Here is a 22,500-nt window from a genome sequence, read left to right as displayed (position 1 = left end):
TCGCAGAGGTCTGTGTTTAATGTGTTAAATAATGGTTTCTTTATAATTTTTCAGAAGCACCGGTATGCAAATGGAAATTTCCCCCCCATCAAAGTAAAACTGGAATAAACTCCATGGTGTCCAGAAGCAGGATCAGATGTGATGTAGACCCAAAGTCTCCCGTCCAAACTTCCAGACAGCCCTAAAGTAGACTCCTCTGATTACGTCTTTCTTCCATACAGCGCCTTGCAAAAGTATTCAACCCCCTTGACAGTCATCACTAATGTCTGGATTATAAAAGGTACCCGCACATCTGGTCCTGAACAACATTACTGTTGTGAACCCATAAGCTCAAACAGCATGTCCCCAAAGCCAAAATGAGTTATGTTTCACTGACTTTTTATTAATAAATTAAAAACTAAGATACGGTGCTTGCATAAGTATTCAACCCCTTGTGCTCTCAAAGCTCCATGTTTGCACAAATGACAGATTATTCCTAAAACAAACTCAGGTGAACACAATGGGACATAACTAGTGTGCAGCTGTAAGATATTAAAGTACCGGTCTGGTTTATGGGTATAAAAAGCACTCTGGGTAACGTTCATTAGCCGGGCGTGAACTCCCATCAGAAAATCAAGACAAAGGAGCAGAATACTGAAGTAAGAGACAAAGTGATTAAAACGCAGAAGACGGGAAAGGGACAACAAACAATATCCAAGTGTTTGGATGTCCCACGGAACACTGTTGGGTCCATTGTCAGAAGGTGGAAGCTGCATCACACCACCCAGACGCTTTGTAGGACAGGCCGTCCCTCAAAGCTAAGTGTCCGAGCAAGACGTGGGCTAAAGCCACAGATGACCCTGCAGTCACTTTGAAGGAGCTCTCCAGAGGTCAGTGGCTGAAGCTGGAGTAAATGTACATGAGTCAACCATATCACAGCTCTCCATAAATCTGGCCTGTGTGGGAGGGTGGCAAGAAAGAAGCCGTTGCTCAAAACTATGCATATAAAAACCCGCTTGGAGTTTGCTACCAAGCATGAGAGAGACCCGGTTAGGATGTGGGTCAAGGTTTTGTGGTAGGATGAGACAAAAGTTGAGCTTTTTGTCCAAAACTCAAAAGTGTTACGTATGGCACAAACCTAACACTGCTCAGCCCTAACCCCCCCCCCCCCTACAGTGAAGCATGGTGGCAGCAGCATAATGCTATGGGGTTGCTTTTCTTCTGCAGGCGCTGGGAACCTTACTCACATTGAGGGAAGAATGGATGAAGCTAAATACAGGGAAACATTGGAAGAAACCCTTCTGCAGTCTGCCATAAAACTGAAGCTTGGGAGAAGGTTCTCCTTCCAGCAGGACAATGGTCCTAAGCACAAGGCTAAAGCAACAATGGCATGGCTCAGCAACAAAAAGACGAATGTTTTGGGCTGGCCAAGTCAAAGTCCAGACCTCAACCCCATTGAAAATCTATGGCACAGACTGAAAATCACTGTCCAGAGGTACCATCCCACCAACCTGCAAGACCTGCACAAATTCTGCCAAGAAGAACGGGCAAAAATTACTCCAAAAGAATGTCAAAGCTTGTGCATACTTACCTCAAGAGAATCATTGCTGTTATTGCAGCAAAAGGGTACTCTACAAAGTACTGATATGTGGGGGTTGAATACTTATGCAAGCACTATATTTTAGTTTTTAATTTATTAATAAAAAGTCAGCAAAACATAATGCATTTTGGCTTTGGGAACTTGCTGTTAGAGCTTATGGGTTCACCAAAAATAATATAGGAATAGGAACAGATGTGTGAATATCTTTTATAATCCAGAAATTAGTCATGACGGTCAAGGAGGTTGAATACTTTTACAAAGCGCTGTATGTGGTTGCTAACTATTGACTCAGAATGGAGGATGTCATCAGTCTGCCCACCAGTTAAACTAGCGCTCAGTTTCAGGTTTAGCAGCAAGGGAATTCTCTCTGGTGGTCTAAGGTGATATGATTAAGATTATTCTCAGCTATGTTTGGTAAAGACACTGCAGTTATCATCAGCCAAGCGCAAACACCAGCTCGTAAAACGCCAGACATAATTTGTGTGATCACTTCTCAAAGTTGTGTGTTTAGCTGCAGGTTGTTCCACCTCTACAAAGATCTTCACATCTTTATTTATAGACCATAGGGAGGAGGGCTGGGTGAGATCACCGCTAGTTTCCCAACATGGAGGCATTAACTTCCAGGAGAACTCGGTTGTCCTGGAAAGTTGATTAGAAGGGTTTTCTTTCCCATTCGTCAAATAACAAGTCCAGTCAGACTGCATCGTCCCAAATCCCGGTTCCAGTCCCATTCACAATAAACAGTAGACAACAGTAGTCGTCACCCACTGTCCTTATACCCTCAATTCAGATGAGGGGAAACTCAGCAGCAGAAGAAAAAAAACTTGTCGTGAAACAAAAAATGGGAGAAACCTGATAAAGAGTTTGAAAGGAGGAATCCCATTAACAGGACGGATAGTTATATATAGGAGGAAATGCACCAAGAAACTGAGACTGTTGGAGGAAATAGCTATTTATTGAGCCAGTTGATCTACACATTATGGTACGTTGATATTTACCATCAGTTCCGACGTACAGAAAGCTCTTCTCCATCGTAGCAACAAGAAAGATCTTTTCTAGAGCTCAAATTCCAGAATGTTTAGTTTGAGAGTGATGTCGCCTTGTCAAACAGTGGAATCCAGCCTTTCTTTGTTGAAATGGACCAACAGGCTCTGGGCTTATTTATTCCATCCTATAGTCCGCTGGTTGGCCTCTGACTCCGCGGGCAGAGAAACTTCTGGGATTAACGGTGGTTTGTCATGGACTCGGTTTTGAATGGTATCCATCGTTAATCTGACAGATTGAAAAGTTGACAGTCCGAGGACAGACTTCATCTGCGATAGCTCGCTGGAAATAGAGCTTCAGATTTTCCTGATGTTTTTAATTCTTTTTGTTGCCCCACAGTGTGACAGTTTAATCACCGCTGGTCTTAATTAAGTCGTATTGATCAGCTGATTGACTGCCTTCACTACTGCAAACTCAATACATCTTGTTGGAAGTTATCAATGGCAGTACCATAAAACATTTCGACAGTTAATTTGTTCAAAGCTTGGACTCATCAGGTTCAGCTCAGCTTAAGCCAATGTCTTTTAAGTGGTGTTATCTGTGTGATCCAACAAGCAGACTATTTGTTTGGATGGAAATGGTTATGTCAGACACCCCCCCCCCACCCCCGTTTTTTTTGTTGCAATGATCCGCTGTGCTGATTTAATGCTCAGCTGATCTCCCTTAGCCTCCGCTGCTGATTGGATGCTGGCAGCGGTAGGCGGAGCTTGGCTACAGTAAATGACCTCCCAACACGGCGGCGTCAGTCAGAAAGCTAAGTGCAGGCTGAACTGTATGAACAGACATTTCATTTAGAAAGTAAAAGTAACAAGGTTTTGGAATTTTAGAAACCAAATTGTTTTATGGTTCAAGAATGTGGTGGATGCAGTGGTGTTTTATTGAGATGAACATGAACGTGGCGATTTAGAAAGGTTTCCTAAATCCCAAGTGTCTGTGATGAGTTGGTTCAGTTGAACATGGAAGCCTCAGTGTTGCTCAGAGAAGTCTTCTATAGAACATGGTATGTTCCTCTTGGAAGACAAAGACTAACAAGAAGTTATTCATATTCACCCTCTCACATTTATAAGTTTAGTCTGAAAACAACGAAGTGTTCGAATTACCTCAATTTTGAAAAGAAAAAAACGACAACAGCTTTTACTGTGTCTCGTCAGGACTGCGGACATGTGTTTTGTTTTAACAAGTATCTTTAAGGGGTGTCTGGGTAGCATGGCACTCTGTTGCCTACCAACACGGGGATCGCCGAATCGAATCCCCATGTTACCTCCGGCTTGGTCAGGCGTCCCTACAGACACGACTGGCCGTGTCTGTGGGTGGGAAGCCATATGTGGGTATGTGTCTTGGTCGCTGCACTAGCGCCTCCTCTGGTCGCTCGAGGCGTCTGTTCGGGGGGAGGGGGAACCGGGGGGAATAGCGTGATCCTCCCACACGCTACGTCCCCCTGGTGAAACTCCTCACTGTCAGGTGAAAAGAAGTGGCTGGTGACTCCACATGTATGGGAGGAGACGTGGTAGTCTGCAGCCCTCCCCGAACGGCAGAAGGGGTGGAGCAGAGGCCGGGATGGCTCGGAAGAGTGGAGTAATTGGCCAAGTACAATTGGGGAGAAAAAGGGGGGGGGGAATGCAATCACATTTTACTTGTTGTTCATTTTAACATCATCTCCTTGGACCCCAGGTATTGCCATTGCAGGGCTGAGTTCAAAAGCTTCATTCAGCATCTTAAATATTGATATCCAAAATTCCCCCAATCTTGGACATGACCAAAATGTCTGAGCCAAGTCTGCTTTGCCTATTTTACAGTTATCACGTTTCATCTGTGTTTGGGTATATTTGAGCAAATTTGGTTTTACTGTAGTGAGTACGCTGGAGGAGTTTGATGCAGTTTTGGGATTTGGGCGGTCCATGGTTGTGTCTATTACACAATTCACATGTCCACTGAATATCAGCTGATGAATTTTCACATCAGGCAACAAGGAAGCCATCTTCCTGAAAAACTTGGCATCATCCCAGTTGGGAGCGTAAACACTCCAACCCTGGGAGTATGAAAGAGAAGGCCTGACGCTATAACACATCATCCTTGGGGATCCGAAATTGTTTGTGATGCACTGAAGAGCACCTTCTTATGGATTATTATTGCTGCTCCTCCAGCCCTGTTATTGTAGCTTGAAGGATACACCTGTCCTACCCACTCTTCTCTAAGACATGCCTGATCTTCAAAGGCAAGGGAGAAGGCGTTTGATCGAGTTGAGTGGGATTACCTGTTCGCTGTTCTTGAGAAGTTCGGCTTCGGGAACAAATTTAGCTCATGGATTCGCCTCTTGTATACATCCCCTCCAGGCCAGTGTCTGCACCAGTGTTTCCCGTTCTAACTACTTTCCCCTCGAACGTGGGACACGTCAGAGGTGCCCGTTGTCCCTGCTGCTGTTTGCCCTCACCATTGAGCCCCTCTCGATCGCCTTGCGGTTGTCTGCCTCCTTCCGGGGCATAGTGTGAGAGGGAGTAGAATGTAGGCTGTCGCTATACGCGGATGACTTACTGCTCTATGTTAGCGACCCAGTCTGCCTTCTATTCTCTCTATTCTTGAGAACTTCGGCTCCTTCTCTGGTTATAAGTTGAATCTCCAGAAAAGTGAGTGTTTTCCGATTAACTCGGCGGCGTTACAGCTTCAGCAGATGGACTTACCTTTCACACTATGCCGCTCTGGCTTCAAATATCTAGGAGTGAACGTGATGTGCTCGTGGCCTGCCCTCTTTTCAGCAAATTTCGCTCCCCTTCTCAACCAAATGAAAGCCGATTTTCAGAGATGGGGTAGCTTGCCTTTATCGCTTATAGGTAGGATTAACGCCGTAAAAATGAATAGCTTGCCCAAGTTCCTCTATTTATTTCGGTCTATTCCCCTGTTTTTGCCTAAATCCTTTTTTAACGCAATTAATCAGGCCATTACTACATTTATATGGGATGGAAAATCCCCCAGAGTTGGTAGGTCTCTGTTGCAGAGGTGTAAATTCAGTGGAGGTCTTGCACTGCCCAGCTTTCTGTATTACTACTGGGCGGCCAACATCCAGAAGTTGTCATTCTGGTTCCACACCTCAGACACCCCATGGTGCCATCTGGAGTTTTGATCCTGTGTCTCCTCATCTCTCCCAGCCTTGCTTTGCTCCTCTCTCCCGACCCCTCCTTCGCGCCACACAGGCAACCCTGTACCACTTTCCACACTCGAAATTTGGTATCAGTTTCGGCGTCACTATAAACTCCTCTCTGCATCCAGTCTGGGGCCCATTGAAAAGAATAATTTATTCCCCCCCCCCTCTGATAGATAATGCTTTTTCCCTCTGGAAAAGGAAAGGTATCAAAACCATTCAAGCCCTGTATTCAGATGACATATTCCCCGGCTTTCCTTCCTTGGCCGCTGAACACACTCTGCCTCCATCCCACGTCTTCCGTTACCTCCAAATTAGACACTTTGTTTCCTCCCAATGTCCCGGCTTCTTTGCTCTACCTATTCGGCAGCCTTGGGAGGACTTATTGACCCCCATACCTGGCCGGAAAGCGGCCATTTCTCAGATCTATTCTTGTATTATATCACTGGACAAATATTCTACCAGCAAAACTAAAGCGGCCTGGGAGCGTGAGTTAGGGGATGAGTGGTGGGACGGGGCGATTGACAGAGTACGCTCCACTACTTCCTGCGCCCGCCTCGGGTCTCATTCAGTTCAAGGTTTTACACACAGTACATTTTTCAAAATCAAGACTGTCTGAGATTTACCCGAATGTGAGTGATGAATGTGATCGCTGCCACGTCTCCCCATGCAGCCTTACCCACGTGTTTGTTCACTGCCCTAAGCTGCGAACGTTCTGGGACTCTGTTTTCAAAATCTTATCTGAGGTGCTGGAGATTGATCTGCAACCATGCCCCCGGACAGCTCTCTTTGGTATCCCAGAAGATCTCTTATCTCTGACCCCTAAGCATGCGGACGTGGTGGCATTCACGTCCTCATTAGCACGGCGCAGGATTCTTCTTCACTGGAAGTCTCTCTCCCCCCCCCCCTCCCCCGGTCTCCCTATGGCTAAGTCATGTGATCCACTTTTTAAAACTTGAACAAATCAAGTTCCCGCTCAGGAGCTGCGCCCACAAATGTCCTGTGAGGTGGCAGCAGCCCCTCATTTCATACGTCGCCGCTCTGCAGAGGCTCCCCTCCCATGACCAGCAATGATTTTGAATCTTAATTTTAATTCCTCGTTTATATTAATTTAGACCAAGCCTCGTTTACTTTTTCTCGTCTGTACCTTCCCTTTTTTTTCTTTTCTCTTTTTCTCCTGATGTTGTCTGTGTATTTTTTATTTTCATTTGTATTTTTATGTATTTGTATTTATTTATTTGTATTTTTTTTCAGGGGACTGTGTCGTTGGGAGGGAGGGGGATGTGATGGGGGGGGGGACTGTTATATGCCCCCTCTGTTCTTGTTTGTTATATTTTGTCTTTAAAAACCCAATAAATTAATTTACAAAAATAAAAATGGCAATTTTATCGATCTAAAATGAATTTTTTTTTTATTTCTCCCCAATTTTATCCGGCCAATCACCCCACTTTTCCGAGCTGTCCCGGTCGCTCTTTCACCCCCTCTGCGAACAGGCGCCTCGAGCGACCAGAGGAGGCGCTGGTGAAGCGACTAAGACACATACCCACATCTGGCTTCCCACCCACAGACACGGCCAATTGTGTCTGTAGGGACGCCCGACCAAGCCGGAGGCAAGATGGGGATTTGAACCGACAATCCCTGTTTTGGTAGGCAACGGAATAGGCTGCTACGCCACCCGGACACCCCCCTAAAATGAAATCTAGCGATCTAATACAGTCATGTAATACAGTGTGCTAAAAGTGAAGGGGTCTGAATACTTTCTGAAGCCACTACACACACACACACACACACACACACACACACACACACACACATATGTGTGTGTGTGTGTGTGTGTGTGTGTGTGGTGTCATGTGGCTGTCTCACTAGTAGCACAGAAAGGGGTATTTAAAAGACATTTAAGGATGTGGAGATTTGTTTTGAAGCATCAAGACTGAAAAAGTTTTTTCTTTTCAGAGCAGTAGGCAGTCATCCGTCTGCTTCTGTCTGTTATTGTGCACAGACAGACAGACAGACTGACCTATACAGTCATCTGTCTGCTTCTGTCTGTTATTGTGCACAGACAGACTGACCTATACAGTCATCCGTCTGCTTCTGTCTGTTATTGTGCACAGACAGACAGACTGACCTATACAGTCATCCGTCTGCTTCTGTCTGTTATTGTGCACAGACAGACAGACAGACTGACCTATACAGTCATCTGTCTGCTTCTGTCTGTTATTGTGCACAGACAGACTGACCTATACAGTCATCCGTCTGCTTCTGTCTGTTATTGTGCACAGACAGACAGACTGACCTATACAGTCATCCGTCTGCTTCTGTCTGTTATTGTGCACAGACAGACAGACTGACCTATACAGTCATCCGTCTGCTTCTGTCTGTTATTGTGCACAGACAGACAGACAGACTGACCTATACAGTCATCTGTCTGCTTCTGTCTGTTATTGTGCACAGACAGACAGACTGACCTATACAGTCATCTGTCTGCTTCTGTCTGTTATTGTGCACAGACAGACAGACTGACCTATACAGTCATCCGTCTGCTTCTGTCTGTTATTGTGCACAGACAGACAGATTGACCTATACAGTCATCCGTCTGCTTCTGTCTGTTATTGTGCACAGACAGACAGACAGACTGACCTATACAGTCATCCGTCTGCTTCTGTCTGTTATTGTGCACAGACAGACAGACTGACCTATACAGTCATCTGTCTGCTTCTGTCTGTTATTGTGCACAGACAGACAGACTGACCTATACAGTCATCCGTCTGCTTCTGTCTGTTATTGTGCACAGACAGACAGACTGACCTATACAGTCATCCGTCTGCTTCTGTCTGTTATTGTGCACAGACAGACAGACAGACTGACCTATACAGTCATCCGTCTGCTTCTGTCTGTTATTGTGCACAGACAGACAGACAGACTGACCTATACAGTCATCCGTCTGCTTCTGTCTGTTATTGTGCACAGACAGACAGACAGACTGACCTATACAGTCATCCGTCTGCTTCTGTCTGTTATTGTGCACAGACAGACAGACTGACCTATACAGTCATCCGTCTGCTTCTGTCTGTTATTGTGCACAGACAGACTGACCTATACAGTCATCCGTCTGCTTCTGTCTGTTATTGTGCTCAGACAGACTGACTGACCTATACAGTCATCCGTCTGCTTCTGTCTGTTATTGTGCACAGACAGACAGACTGACCTATACAGTCATCCATCTGCTTCTGTCTGTTATTGTGCACAGACAGACAGACTGACCTATACAGTCATCCATCTGCTTCTGTCTGTTATTGTGCACAGACAGACTGACCTATACAGTCATCCGTCTGCTTCTGTCTGTTATTGTGCACAGACAGACAGACTGACCTATACAGTCATCCATCTGCTTCTGTCTGTTATTGTGCACAGACAGACAGACTGACCTATACAGTCATCCGTCTGCTTCTGTCTGTTATTGTGCACAGACAGACAGACTGACCTATACAGTCATCCGTCTGCTTCTGTCTGTTATTGTGCACAGACAGACAGACTGACCTATACAGTCATCCGTCTGCTTCTGTCTGTTATTGTGCACAGACAGACAGACTGACCTATACAGTCATCCGTCTGCTTCTGTCTGTTATTCTGCACAGACAGACTGACCTATACAGTCATCCATCTGCTTCTGTCTGTTATTGTGCACAGACAGACAGACTGACCTATACAGTCATCCATCTGCTTCTGTCTGTTATTGTGCACAGACAGACTGACCTATACAGTCATCCGTCTGCTTCTGTCTGTTATTGTGCACAGACAGACTGACCTATACAGTCATCCGTCTGCTTCTGTCTGTTATTGTGCACAGACAGACAGACAGACAGACAGACCGACAGACTGACCTATACAGTCATCTGTCTGCTTCTGTCTGTTATTGTGCACAGACAGACTGACCTATACAGTCATCTGTCTGCTTCTGTCTGTTATTGTGCACAGACAGACAGACTGACCTAAACAGTCATCCATCTGCTTCTGTCTGTTATTGTGCACAGACAGACAGACAGACAGACTGACAGACTGACCTATACAGTCATCCGTCTGCTTCTGTCTGTTATTGTGCACAGACAGACAGACAGACTGACCTATACAGTCATCTGTCTGCTTCTGTCTGTTATTGTGCACAGACAGACAGACTGACCTATACAGTCATCCGTCTGCTTCTGTCTGTTATTGTGCACAGACAGACAGACTGACCTATACAGTCATCCGTCTGCTTCTGTCTGTTATTGTGCACAGACAGACAGACTGACCTATACAGTCATCCGTCTGCTTCTGTCTGTTATTCTGCACAGACAGACAGACTGACCTATACAGTCATCCGTCTGCTTCTGTCTGTTATTGTGCTCAGACAGACAGACAGACTGACCTATACAGTCATCCGTCTGCTTCTGTCTGTTATTCTGCACAGACAGACAGACTGACCTATACAGTCATCCGTCTGCTTCTGTCTGTTATTCTGCACAGACAGACAGACAGACTGACCTATACAGTCATCCGTCTGCTTCTGTCTGTTATTGTGCACAGACAGACAGATTGACCTATACAGTCATCCGTCTGCTTCTGTCTGTTATTGTGCACAGAGAGACAGACTGACCTATACAGTCATCCGTCTGCTTCTGTCTGTTATTGTGCACAGACAGACAGACAGACCTATACAGTCATCCGTCTGCTTCTGTCTGTTATTCTGCACAGACAGACTGACCTATACAGTCATCCATCTGCTTCTGTCTGTTATTGTGCACAGACAGACAGACTGACCTATACAGTCATCTGTCTGCTTCTGTCTGTTATTGTGCACAGACAGACAGACAGACAGACCGACAGACTGACCTATACAGTCATCTGTCTGCTTCTGTCTGTTATTGTGCACAGACAGACAGACTGACCTATACAGTCATCCGTCTGCTTCTGTCTGTTATTCTGCACAGACAGACTGACCTATACAGTCATCCATCTGCTTCTGTCTGTTATTGTGCACAGACAGACAGACTGACCTATACAGTCATCCATCTGCTTCTGTCTGTTATTGTGCACAGACAGACTGACCTATACAGTCATCCGTCTGCTTCTGTCTGTTATTGTGCACAGACAGACTGACCTATACAGTCATCCGTCTGCTTCTGTCTGTTATTGTGCACAGACAGACAGACAGACAGACAGACCGACAGACTGACCTATACAGTCATCTGTCTGCTTCTGTCTGTTATTGTGCACAGACAGACTGACCTATACAGTCATCTGTCTGCTTCTGTCTGTTATTGTGCACAGACAGACAGACTGACCTAAACAGTCATCCATCTGCTTCTGTCTGTTATTGTGCACAGACAGACAGACAGACAGACTGACAGACTGACCTATACAGTCATCCGTCTGCTTCTGTCTGTTATTGTGCACAGACAGACAGACAGACTGACCTATACAGTCATCTGTCTGCTTCTGTCTGTTATTGTGCACAGACAGACAGACTGACCTATACAGTCATCCGTCTGCTTCTGTCTGTTATTGTGCACAGACAGACAGACTGACCTATACAGTCATCCGTCTGCTTCTGTCTGTTATTGTGCACAGACAGACAGACTGACCTATACAGTCATCCGTCTGCTTCTGTCTGTTATTCTGCACAGACAGACAGACTGACCTATACAGTCATCCGTCTGCTTCTGTCTGTTATTGTGCTCAGACAGACAGACAGACTGACCTATACAGTCATCCGTCTGCTTCTGTCTGTTATTCTGCACAGACAGACAGACTGACCTATACAGTCATCCGTCTGCTTCTGTCTGTTATTCTGCACAGACAGACAGACAGACTGACCTATACAGTCATCCGTCTGCTTCTGTCTGTTATTGTGCACAGACAGACAGATTGACCTATACAGTCATCCGTCTGCTTCTGTCTGTTATTGTGCACAGAGAGACAGACTGACCTATACAGTCATCCGTCTGCTTCTGTCTGTTATTGTGCACAGACAGACAGACAGACCTATACAGTCATCCGTCTGCTTCTGTCTGTTATTCTGCACAGACAGACTGACCTATACAGTCATCCATCTGCTTCTGTCTGTTATTGTGCACAGACAGACAGACTGACCTATACAGTCATCTGTCTGCTTCTGTCTGTTATTGTGCACAGACAGACAGACAGACAGACCGACAGACTGACCTATACAGTCATCTGTCTGCTTCTGTCTGTTATTGTGCACAGACAGACAGACTGACCTATACAGTCATCCATCTGCTTCTGTCTGTTATTGTGCACAGACAGACAGACTGACCTATACAGTCATCCATCTGCTTCTGTCTGTTATTGTGCACAGACAGACTGACCTATACAGTCATCCGTCTGCTTCTGTCTGTTATTGTGCACAGACAGACAGACTGACCTATACAGTCATCCGTCTGCTTCTGTCTGTTATTGTGCACAGACAGACAGACTGACCTATACAGTCATCTGTCTGCTTCTGTCTGTTATTCTGCACAGACAGACTGACAGACAGACTGACCTATACAGTCATCCATCTGCTTCTGTCTGTTATTGTGCACAGACAGACAGACAGACAGACCGACAGACTGACCTATACAGTCATCTGTCTGCTTCTGTCTGTTATTGTGCACAGACAGACAGACTGACCTATACAGTCATCCATCTGCTTCTGTCTGTTATTGTGCACAGACAGACAGACTGACCTATACAGTCATCCATCTGCTTCTGTCTGTTATTGTGCACAGACAGACAGACTGACCTATACAGTCATCCATCTGCTTCTGTCTGTTATTGTGCACAGACAGACAGACTGACCTATACAGTCATCCATCTGCTTCTGTCTGTTATTGTGCACAGACAGACAGACAGACAGACCGACAGACTGACCTATACAGTCATCTGTCTGCTTCTGTCTGTTATTGTGCACAGACAGACAGACTGACCTATACAGTCATCCATCTGCTTCTGTCTGTTATTGTGCACAGACAGACAGACTGACCTATACAGTCATCCGTCTGCTTCTGTCTGTTATTGTGCACAGACAGACAGACTGACCTATACAGTCATCCATCTGCTTCTGTCTGTTATTGTGCACAGACAGACAGACTGACCTATACAGTCATCCATCTGCTTCTGTCTGTTATTGTGCACAGACAGACAGACAGACAGACCGACAGACTGACCTATACAGTCATCTGTCTGCTTCTGTCTGTTATTGTGCACAGACAGACAGACTGACCTATACAGTCATCCATCTGCTTCTGTCTGTTATTGTGCACAGACAGACAGACTGACCTATACAGTCATCCATCTGCTTCTGTCTGTTATTGTGCACAGACAGACAGACTGACCTATACAGTCATCCATCTGCTTCTGTCTGTTATTGTGCACAGACAGACAGACTGACCTATACAGTCATCCATCTGCTTCTGTCTGTTATTGTGCACAGACAGACAGACTGACCTATACAGTCATCCATCTGCTTCTGTCTGTTATTGTGCACAGACAGACAGACTGACCTATACAGTCATCCATCTGCTTCTGTCTGTTATTGTGCACAGACAGACTGACCTATACAGTCATCCGTCTGCTTCTGTCTGTTATTGTGCACAGACAGACTGACCTATACAGTCATCCATCTGCTTCTGTCTGTTATTTTGCACAGACAGACAGACAGACAGACAGACCGACAGACTGACCTATACAGTCATCTGTCTGCTTCTGTCTGTTATTGTGCACAGACAGACTGACCTATACACACATACTAGCAAGGAGGTTGTGTTGGGTTTGGAGCCTACAGTTCATTTATTAGACATTACTGCTCCCGCTTCATAGTATGCTGAACTCATTCAGACCCCCCACACACACACACACACACACATACACACACACACACACACACACATTCGTATACACATACACACATATATACACTCACACACACACACTCACACATACATATATACACATACACACTCACACATACATATCTACACACACACACACACATACACACACACACACACATATATATATATATATATATACACACACTCAAACACACACACACACACACACACTTGCTCAGCCTTCTATTTATAGGACCTTGTGGCAGACGGGAGGCCGTGCTGTGATCAGCGACACGCAGGGTGAGGTGGAGCAGCCTCTCTGGGTTTTCACAGCCTGACTCTGTCATCGTCCTGCTGGAAGCCTCCCACCTCTTCCTCTTATTCTGTCTCTCTCCCTCTCTTTCTTTTTGCCGTCTTCTTCATTTTCTTTAGATTTACTCGTGCAGTGCCCACTCTGGTGTAATACCCCCTCCGACCACAGCGTTGGTTGCATTGGCAGGGTGGCGCTGTTTGTCTGGTCACCACGGGAAGAACATCTTTGTCCTTGAGTATGTATGTATGTATGTATGCGTGTGTGTCTGTCCTTCAGTTTTCTCGGCAACTGCTCATCCTAACAACTTCTCACTCGACACCGCACTTCCTTGTGTCCTCAGCAATACACCCGCCAAAAGTCGATTGGATGAGCAGCTGTCGAGAAAATCAAAGGGCATACATACAGACATACATACATACATACATACACACACATACATATATACATACACACATGCATGCATATATATACATACATGCATACATACATATTATATATACACACACTCACACACACACACACACACACACATATATATATATACTTAGCACAATAAGTAAGGAGATGTGTGTTTGGTGGATTATCTCATTGTTGTACCAATGCTTCTTGGCAGTACATCTTATAGCTTTGGAAAGCCTGTTTATTCCCCTTTTAAATGGCGCCACATGTGTAAGGAACATGCATCTGTGGGGTGAGCAGCAGAGCTGAGTATGTGGGTTGCGCCCATGAAACATTTGCCAGATCTTCTCTGCCAATGCCAAACAGCTTATTTTGCTGTTGCTGTTGACTCTTGTGTTGAGCTTCTGGTACCCCAGGAGCTGCCCATCAGCTGCCTGATAGAAGATGTACTGCCAAGAAGCATCGTTACAACAAAGACATCATCTACCAAACACACATCTCCTTACTTTTGGTGCTAAGTTTATATACTTATATATACTATGCGTCGCTCCACATTTGTTGAACACTTTTATCAACACCATTGACGGTTTCCGGAAAAAAAAGCTATATACATGCATACGTACGTACATACATGCATATACATTCATCTATACATACATATGTACATACGTATATGTATATAGATACATACATGCATATACATGCATCTATACATACATATGTACATATATATATACATATAGACATATACACATATAGATACATACATACATGCATATACATGCATCTATACATACACATGTACATACGTATATACATACATATATAGATACATACATACAAAGATTCCATCCATTTAGTGAGATGGAGAGCATTGCATGGACTTGGATGAGGGGTGATATTGGATGAGGGGTGATATTGGATTAGGGGTGATATTGGATGAGGGGGGATATTGGATTAGGGGTGATATTGGATTAGGGGGGATATTGGATTAGGGGTGATCTTGGATGAGGGATGATATTGGATGAGGGGTGATATTGGATGAGGGGTGATATTGGATGAGGGGTGATATTGGATTAGGGGGATATTGGATTAGGGGGGGATATTGGATTAGGGGTGATATTGGATTAGGGGGGATATTGGATTAGGGGGGATATTGGATTAGGGGTGATCTTGGATGAGGGGTGATATTGGATTAGGGGGGATATTGGATTAGGGGTGATATTGGATTAGGGGTGATATTGGATTAGGGGGGATATTGGATTAGGGGTGATCTTGGATGAGGGGGGATATTGGATTAGGGGTGATGTTGGATGAGGGGTGATATTGGATGAGGGGTGATACATCAGTGCTCTTGGTGTCGTGATGTACTGATTGAGCCACAAAGGCTCTTGGTGAACCATAAATGTTTTTCCTGTCCTTAACAACTCTGCTGTTCCCTTTAGCAAGGCACTATGGCCACGAATGCTCCAGAGGAGCTGCTCATGGCCATTTTCTATTCAGCAAGAACAAACAGAGAACTAGCCCAAACAGAAGCTAAAGCTAACTGGCGATGTTTTCCTGTTTTGTTTGGGGTTTTTTTTTTTCTTCCACTGGCTTTGCCTTGACATTGAACCTGTTTGAAGAATGCAACTAACCACAATGAAATTGTGTCTACCTAAACATGGCAGATACTTAGTCACATGAGTGATACATTCGGCCTCATTCATCAATCATTCATACGTTCAGGTTTGTTCTTAAACACCCGCAGATTTTTTTTGGCTCTCAGGGTTGTCTGACAGTCAGCAGCAAAGCCTGATGGTTGTTTGTGATTACTCCCCCCTAACATGTGTTGTCTGTGTCTTGCAATGAGCAATCCCCCAGGCTTGCAAAGACGTCAGTGTTAGCCAACTGGTGTCTAAATTCAGGGGTTAGCCAGGTTCTACACTGGTCTCTGAGACAAACCTCAGGGCTAAAAAATTCAGTGGGTGTGTAAGAACAAATTTGTACGTACGAACGTTTGATAAAGGGGGCCCACTGTGCTTAACCAATCAGTGATATACAGTGCTAGTCCTGCCCACAAAGTCCTATTTGGTACAGTAAGTCCCAAACCTCAAACAGGAACCATAAATCAACAAAAACCATACAGAACTCTCCAGGTGGCAATCCAAACACCAAAGTTCCCATTTTCTAGTTTCACAAAGGTGTCAAAAGTCCCAGCACCATTTGCAGTGGGAAAAGGCAATTAGTTTCTCGGCTCTCAGTGATGTACAGTAGAAGACTGTGGTTGTACTGGTTAGCTCCCAGTAACCAACGCTCCCAGTAACCAACGCTCCCAGTAACCAACAGTAGAAGACTGTGGTTGTACTGGTTAGCTCCCAGTAACCAGCAGTAGAAGACTGTGGTTGTACTGGTTAGCTCTCACTAACCAACAGTAGAAGACTGTGGTTGTACTGGTTAGCTCCCAGTAACCAGCATTAGAAGACTGTGGTTGTACTGGTTAGCTCCCAGTAACCAACAGTAGAAGACTGTGGTTGTACTGGTTAGCTCTCAGTAACCAACAGTAGAAGACTGTGGTTGTACTGGTTAGCTCCCAGTAACCAACAGTAGAAGACTGGTTCTACTGGTTAGCTCCCAGTAACCAGTAGAAGACTGTGGTTGTACTGGTTAGCTCCCAGTAACCAACAGTAGAAGACTGTGGTTATACTGGTTAGCTCCCAGTAACCAACAGTAGAAGACTGTGGTTCTACTGGTTAGCTCCCAGTAACCAACAGTAGAAGACTGTGGTTCTACTGGTTAGCTCCCAGTGACCAACAGTAGAAGACTGTGGTTCTACTGATTAGCTCCCAGTGACCAACAGTAGAAGACTGTGGTTCTACTGGTTAGCTCCCAGTAACCAACATTAGAAGACTGTGGTTCTACTGATTAGCTCCCAGTGGCCAACAGTAGAAGACTGTGGTTCTACTGATTAGCTCCCAGTGACCAACAGTAGAAGACTGTGGTTCTACTGGTTAGCTCCCAGTGACCAACAGTAGAAGACTGTGGTTCTACTGGTTAGCTCCCAGTGACCAACAGTAGAAGACTGTGGTTCTACTGATTATCTCCCAGTGACCAACAGTAGAAGACTTGGGTTCTACTGGTTAGCTCCCAGTAACCAACAGTAGAAGACTGTGGTTCTACTGGTTAGCTCCCAGTGACCAACAGTAGAAGACTGTGGTTCTACTGATTAGCTCCCAGTGACCAACAGTAGAAGACTGTGGTTCTACTGATTAGCTCCCAGTGACCAACAGTAGAAGACTGTGGTTCTACTGGTTAGCTCCCAGTAACCAACATTAGAAGACTGTGGTTCTACTGATTAGCTCCCAGTGGCCAACAGTAGAAGACTGTGGTTCTACTGATTAGCTCCCAGTGACCAACAGTAGAAGACTGTGGTTCTACTGGTTAGCTCCCAGTGACCAACAGTAGAAGACTGTGGTTCTACTGGTTAGCTCCCAGTAACCAACAGTAGTTGATCAGTAAATGTTGAGCTGTCATCTGCTGTGCTTCTTGAGACTGGCGCCATATGGGCTGATGAGAACGAACTAGGCTGCCTGGGACCTGTAAACCCAGCAGTCCTTTGATCCCAGCCCATCTGTCCCAGTTCCCCTGCCAGACCTCTGACCTGGGTTTACTGGTCCCTGGAGTCTCCTTGGCAGTACTGGCACCAGTAGCACGGAGTTGTTTTTTGGATTGCTGTGTAAATCTGGGGCTCATTGTAAAGCATTACTGAGCACGTGAGCAGAATTGGAAGTCTGGTAAAGGAGGACCTGTCTTTGGTGTATTGTCTTTTACATAGCACTCTTCTGCTGTTTGACCCGTTTCTAACCTGTCGATTAGTACAAAGACCAGGACAGAGAATAGGAAAAAAGAAAAACCTTCGCCACCACACAAGTAAATATAGCAGCCAAGCCCACCTTTTACATTTGGCCTGTCTTTGTAAGAGTTGTCAGGACAGTTACAGCACCTTTAATCTGACCACTTGGTGTAAGCTACCATTCGTGTCAACCCTTGCACGGTATGATGTCTTCCTCGGTCAACATGAAGAGGAGCCTCCGCTGTGGACCACAGTGGTACAGTCCACTTTTTTGATCTCTGCCCTCCTGTTTTCATTTATTGCTTTTCCCTTTGACTTGAATGGAATCATACGGCAGGCGTCCCCCCCCCCCCCACACACAGGAAAACACATGCATGATTACCGCATGATTACTGCAGATGGACAGTTGTGCTGTGAATGTTCTTTGTGGGTTTTTTTGTTGGCTAGCTGGGTTTGGAAATGATATCTGGGAAATTATTAACTTATAAAACGTGCCGATGTATCTGCCACTTCTTTCCAGAACATTTAGGATGAGTGCAACGGTAAAACAAGCTGTGGTTCTTACATCACTCGTATTACAACCAACCAGTAGTTAAATGTAAGAAGGTTGAATCAGTTCATCTGGACTGGATCCTGACCCAGATCTGTCAAGGACCGTGGGGTAGCTGTCTGCACCAGCCTCCCCACGTTACACAGAGTCACACACAGGCATCCTCCATAAAGGGGATCCACCCTAACATCTCGGATTAAGTCCTATGGTGACCGGCAAGTGGCGACGGGGGCAGGGTTGTGAGATCTGGAAGCCCCTAGTCCTGAGCCGGCTCATCAGGTGGTGGGTGCTAGATTCAGTCGCTGGGCTCTTGGAACCAGACAGAAAGAGCGCTTCGGCAGCTGCACCCATGACTGAGCAGCCCTCTTTAGGATCTACTCTGCTCAGCCCACCTGGGGAAGGGGCTAGAAAGGTAGCCTGCCTCAAACCTCCTGACTGGATTACTGCACCCAAAGGGATCACCACATGCAGTCAGAAGCACAGAAACATGAACTTCGGAGTCTGGAATGTGCGCACACTGGTGGACAGTGCAAGTAGTGACGGACTGGAGAGCAGAGCCGCAGTCATCGCTGGAGAAAGAAGTTCAACATCACATCGAGCAACAGGGAACGTGTGCAGGAAGGAGCAGCGTGTCAGGGAATGGGAAAAGCCACAGCGCCGCAAGGAGAGAGAGAAAGACTCAGCCGCCACTTCCCCCCGTCCACACCGCACCAAAGTATGTGGATCACGGATCGGCCTCTACAGCCATCTGAAGACCCACAAGTAGACAACCCTGTGGAGAGGACAGTCATACTCGCTTCGGGTGACCCGCTGACGATGACGATGATGATGGCGATGATGGTGATGATGGTGATGATGATGGATTGTGAAAAGGAAGAAAAATCTTATTCTCTACCCTATTTAAAGAGAGGATTGTACTTTTAATTTTTCAAATAAAAATATTCCACAAGAAAAGCACATTTCTCAAGGCCTTTGGGTGGTGTAGCGGTCTGTTCCGTTGCCTACCAACACAGGGATCGCTGGTTCGAATCCCCGTGTTACCTCGGCTTGGTCGGGCATCCCTACAGACACAATTGGTCGTGTCTGCTCGTGGGAAGCCGGATGTGGGTATGTGTCCTGGTCACTGCATTAGCGCCTCTTCTGGTCAGTCGGGGGCGCCTGTTGGGGGGGGCTGGGGGGAATAGTGTGATCCTCCCACGCGCTACGTCCCCCTGGTGAAACTCCTCACTGTCAGGTGAAAAGAAGCGGCTGGAGACTCCACATGTATGGGAGGAGGCATGTGGTAGTCTGCAGCCCTCCCCGGATCAGCAGAGAGGGTGGAGCAGAGACCGGGACGGCTCGGGAGAGTGGGGTAATTGGCCAAGTGCAATTGCGGAGAAAAGGGGGGAGGGGAAAGCATATTTCTCCAAGGTCCTTAAAATGGGAATGAACATGGAAAATAAATTCATTGTTTGGTATCACGGTTGTGTCATTGTGTGTGTGTTTTATTATGTGTGTGTGTGTGTGTGTTTTATTGTGTGAGTGTGTGTTTCATTGTGTGTGTGTTTCATTGTGTGTGTGTTTTATTGTGTGTGTGTTTCATTGTGTGTGTGTTTTATTGTGTGTGTGTTTGAGGGAATCGCTGCGTTTATGAGAGTCAGTTTTCCTCCTTACAGCGTCAGTCGTTACTCATTATGGTGGAAACTCGGGTTTGGCGTGTTGGCATTGGTGTGATGGTGTGATGAGGTGTTGGTGTGATGAGGTGATGGTGTGACGAGGTGATGGTGTGATGGTGTGATGAGTTGATGAGATGATGGTGTGATGAGGTGATGGTGTGGTAAGGTGATGAGGTGATGGTGTGATGAGGTGATGGTGTGATGAGGTGATGGTGTGGTGAGGTGATGGTGTGGTAAGGTGATGAGGTGATGGTGTGGTAAGGTGATGGTGTGATAAGGTGATGGTGTGATGAGTTGATGAGGTGATGGTGTGATAAGGTGATGGTGTGATGAGGTGATGGTGTGGTGAGATGATGGTGTGATGAGGTGATGGTGACATGAAGGGTGAAGGCTTGCTCCTAGGAGGAACACTGTAGTTGTTGCTATGACAGTTTCACAACCAACAGCATCTTTCTAAACTTCCTCATTTACATATTCATGATTCCTGTTGTGATTATTCACAGATAAGTCAGGTTATTCACAGATAAGTCAGGTTATTCACTGATAAGTCAGGTTATTCACTGATAAGTCAGGTTATTCACTGATAAGTCAGGTTATTCACAGATAAGTCGGGTTCTTCACAGATAAGTCAGGTTATTCACAGATAAGTCGGGTTATTCACAGATAAGTCAGGTTATTCACTGATAAGTCGGGTTCTTCACAGATAAGTCGGGTTCTTCACAGATAAGTCAGGTTATTCACTGATAAGTCAGGTTATTCACTGATAAGTCAGGTTATTCACAGATAAGTCGGGTTCTTCACAGATAAGTCAGGTTATTCACAGATAAGTCGGGTTATTCACAGATAAGTCAGGTTATTCACTGATAAGTCGGGTTCTTCACAGATAAGTCGGGTTATTCACAGATAAGTCAGGTTATTCACAGATAAGTCAGGTTATTCACTGATAAGTCAGGTTATTCACTGATAAGTCAGGTTATTCACAGATAAGTCGGGTTCTTCACAGATAAGTCAGGTTATTCACAGATAAGTCGGGTTATTCACAGATAAGTCGGGTTCTTCACAGATAAGTCAGGTTATTCACAGATAAGTCAGGTTATTCACAGATAAGTCAGGTTATTCACAGATAAGTCGGGTTCTTCACAGATAAGTCAGGTTATTCACAGATAAGTCAGGTTATTCACAGATAAGTCGGGTTCTTCACAGATAAGTCAGGTTATTCACAGATAAGTCGGGTTATTCACAGATAAGTCGGGTTATTCACCGATAAGTCGGGTTATTCACAGATAAGTCGGGTTATTCACAGATAAGTCGGGTTATTCAAAGATAAGTCGGGTTATTCACAAATAAGTCGGGTTCTTCACAGATAAGTCGGGTTATTCACATATAAGTCGGGTTATTCACAGATAAGTCCGTTTATTCACAGATAAGTCGGGTTATTCACAGATAAGTCGGGTTATTCACAAATAAGTCCGTTTATTCACAGATAAGTCGGGTTATTCACAGATAAGTCGGGTTATTCACAAATAAGTCCGTTTATTCACAGATAAGTCAGGTTATTCACATATAAGTCAGGTTATTCACAGATAAGTCACATATAAGTCGGGTTATTCACAAATAAGTCCGTTTATTCACAGATAAGTCGGGTTATTCACAGATAAGTCAGGTTATTCACATATAAGTCGGGTTATTCACAAATAAGTCGGGTTATTCACAGATAAGTTGGGTTATTAACAGATAAGTCAGGTTATTCACCGATAAGTCGAATTATTCACAAATAAGTTGGTTTATTCACAGATAGTCGGGTTATTTACAGATAAGCCGGGTTATTCACAGATAAGTCACAGATAAGTCAGATTATTCACAGATAAATCAGGTTAATCACAGGTAAGTATTCACAGATAAGTCACAGATAAGTCAGGTTATTCAGAGATAAGTCACAGATAAGTCAGGTTATTCACAGATAAGTCGGGTTATTCACAGATAAGTCGGGTTATTCACAGATAAGTCACAGATAAGTCGGGTTATTCACAGATAAGCCAGGTTATTCACAGATAAGTCGGGTTATTCACAGATAAATCACAGATAAGTCAAGTTATTCACAGATAAGTCACAGATAAG

At 45.1% G+C, this 22,500-nt stretch overlaps 1 protein-coding gene across 6 annotated transcripts in view; it reads left to right on the top strand.

Moving 5' to 3' along the window:
* Window positions 1–22,500, top strand: part of dlg1b (discs large MAGUK scaffold protein 1b) — a 189,056-nt gene that overhangs the window by 72,687 nt on the left and 93,869 nt on the right. The gene's annotated exons all lie outside the window — the stretch shown is intronic.

The sequence above is a fragment of the Lampris incognitus genome, chromosome 14 (assembly GCF_029633865.1).
Source record: "Lampris incognitus isolate fLamInc1 chromosome 14, fLamInc1.hap2, whole genome shotgun sequence".
Lineage (NCBI taxonomy): Eukaryota > Metazoa > Chordata > Actinopteri > Lampriformes > Lampridae > Lampris > Lampris incognitus.
This window is presented reverse-complemented; position numbering and strand designations above follow the sequence as displayed.